Raw genomic sequence first — 3,460 nt, forward strand, 5'->3', positions numbered from 1 at the left:
TTGTTGTTGGTTACTACTCAGAATTCCGTTCTGCTTCCCCAGTATAAAAATTTGTACAAACATAGAACTTTCCTAACAACCTATGTGTTTCTCATGAGTTAAACTTGAATTGGAAACAGAACTTAACATTTTTACTTCAAGTTCAACTCATGTGTTCTTCAGTAGTTAAAACTTGGATTGCAAACGATACTTAATATTATTAATCCAAGTTCATCCCATGTTACAAAAGTTGATTAAATATCCATTTCAAGGATTGGCTTCCAGGTTAAATATGGCGAGGCACTCGACCTTCTTGGGTATGAGATCATCCACCACTTCATAGGCAAAGTCTTTCAAAGAAATTGGATATTTAAACTTCTTACAGTAACCCTAGGTTTAACTACAGAGACTTCAATAGAAGCACAAGATCAAAACACTAAATCGAAACACACAAAAAAATCGCTTGCCTCTTGTGTTGGTATTTCAGGATCCATACAAAAAAAACTAGTTTCACTGCGGAATTAAAAACTAGTTATACCTTTCTTTATAAACAAAGACCTCTTGATCTTCTATTGTATTCCTCTCCTCTTCTTAGATGTCGTATGAGCGACGATCTATGAAGATGAAATCCACCCAAACCTTCTTCTTTGCCTATAAATTTCGGCCACCCAAAGAATGCCAAAATAGGAAACTTCCTTCTCTTCTCCTTCTCCAAGCAACCGCCGGCCCTTATGTTCTTCTCCTCCAAGCAAGGTTTCGGCCACCAAGCAAGATGAGTAGAAGAATAGCTAAAAATAGTGGTTGACCCTAGGAGAACAAGCAAGGAAAGAATAGAGAGAGGGGTGCAAGCCACCAAAGAAAAGAGAGGAGCTTTTAAGAGATTTTTCTACATCTTGTAAGACACCCTCTACCTCTCTTTTATAATCCTTGGTCATGGCAAAAAAGAAAATTTTTAATAATAATTAAAATCTCTCTCTTTTAAATTTTCTATTGTGATGGCTACAAAAGGAAAGTTTTAAAATTAATCTCTCTCTTTTAAACAATGTAGAAGACTACAAAAAAGGAAAGATTAAAATTAAAGCTTCTCTTTTAAATCATGGTTACAAAAAAGGAAAGTCTTATCAAAATTAAAATCTCTCTTTTAAACATTATAGATAACTACAAAAAAGGAAAGATTTTAACAAAATTAAAAACTCTCTTTTAATCCTTTGTAGATAGTTATAAAAGGAAAGATTTTAAAATTTAAAACTCTCTTTTAAAATCATGTGGATGGCTCCAAAAAAAGAAAGATTTTTCCAAAATTTAATTTTAAATAAAATCTCCTTTTCTATCATGTTATGGCCGGCCCCTTGCTTGGGCACCAAGCAAGGCTTGGCCGGCCACTACTTGTGCTCCAAGCTAATGCTTGGTCGGCTCCCTTGCACCAAGCAAGGATCTGTCCGACCCATTACTTGGGTAAGAAGTAGACTTTGTGGATACAAGGCTCTATAGAGGCTACAACACCGGCCGAGAGGAGGAATTGGTTTTGGTCTCCCGATGAGCTTGAGCTTCCTGTATTCGACCCAAACACCCAACTTAAGTTCATCAATAATAACTCATACCACTAAAGAGTTATTATTGAACTACCGCACCGATTCCATATTACATTATGGGCTCCTTCTTATCATGAGTGCATTAATCTCCCTGTGTTTAAGATATCGAATGTCCATTAATTAAACGAGTTACTGACAACTCACTTAATTAATATCTAGCTCCAAAAGTAGTACCACTCAACTTCATTGTCATGTCAGACTAAGTCCACCTACAGGGTTTACATGACAATCCTTATGAGCTCCTCAAGGGGACATCATCAACCTAGAAAATTAGGATACAATTTCTTTCTATAACCAACAACACACCATATAAATAATATTATTTCCCAACTTATCGGGCCTATTGATTTAACGAATAAATCTCACCCATTGATAAATTAAAGAAATAAATACTAAGTATATGTGCTTGTTATTATATCGGGATTAAGAGTACGCACATCCATAATAACAGAGGTTATGTTCTTTTATGCAGTCATTATAAAAGGAATAACCTCAAATGGTCATACTCAATACACACATAGTGTACTAGTGTAATTTTATAGTCAAGATAAATTAATACTAAATTACACTACAACAATTCCAATGATTTGTCTCAATCCATCTTAGTTGTGATCTACTATTTATAATTTATAAGGAACTAATAACATGATCTTCTATGTGACACCACACACCATGTTATCTACAATATAAACTAAATGGACAATTGCATTTAACTAAATGCAGGCATTCAACCAATGTGATTCTTATTACAAAATAAATGTTCATTCAAAAAACTAGGCTTTTAGTATACATCCTAACACTTATAGCAACTACCTCAACTCATAACTGCTACACCTTGTAGTAGCTAACTCCCTATGTAGCTGCCACAACTTGGGGCACCTAACTCGTTCATTCGTTTTTGTAGTATTCATATTTTTCTAGTTGTATATCAACTTGCTAAAAAATGATTTAAAATTATTTCCGTTGCTGCAGTGCCTTTGCTTTGCTTTGTTGCTACACTTTGTAGTAGCTACTTTGACTCATAACTGCAACATCATATAGCAGCTAACTCCCTATGTAGCTGTCATAACTTGTGGGAACTAACTCGGTAGGATATATGGTACAACGACGTAACAACTCTTTCATTGTTGACGCTTCACCAAGATGTGACTCTATATTTTCAACCAATAATTGATCATAGCAATCACAGTTTTTTAGATAGATTAAATAAATGAGGTTTCTTACATTTCGTTGTAGAAACAAATGTAGCACGGTGAAGCAGCTAGTCGTCTAAAGCTGGTACGCATTGTAGCAGCTAAAGGTCCAAATAACCTTTTTTTTTTTTTTACCAATTTTCCTTTTTGCAAATAAATATATATAGTGTCCAATTACATTTTTACCCTCACCGGGTAAAGTTTTAACCCCTATACTCACTGTGTGACAAATATTTCGAAGGAATTTAATTGATAGTTGATCGGTGCCCCACGGAGTCTTCCTCAATCAACCTCACTGCGACGATTTGTTTCTCATCCAAAGCTACACCTTCATCGTAAGTATTGTGGTAAGGTTTCTCATCCAAGGCTTTGCCTCCATTGATAGGTTGAATCTTTAGGGTTTTGAACCATCATTAGCTGCTACAATTGGGTTTAATGTTTTTAGTTCGTTAATGATTGAGGGTTTTACTTTGAGCGTATCAAGGGTTTAAAAAACATGTTTATATTTTCTATCATAGCTATTGTAGTTGAACTACTACAATGTAGGTAAACCCTATTGATTGATGCGTTGTGGTTAAACCCTACACTCCTGATTGGCTTGTCATTATTGTAGCAGCTACTTTACCCTAACTGCTACAACGTGATCAGTACCTATGTTGTATAATCTACTAATCACGTTGTACTACCTAAGAGAAA

Source organism: Zingiber officinale, chromosome 5B (assembly GCF_018446385.1).
Source record: "Zingiber officinale cultivar Zhangliang chromosome 5B, Zo_v1.1, whole genome shotgun sequence".
Classification (NCBI taxonomy): Eukaryota; Viridiplantae; Streptophyta; class Magnoliopsida; order Zingiberales; family Zingiberaceae; genus Zingiber; species Zingiber officinale.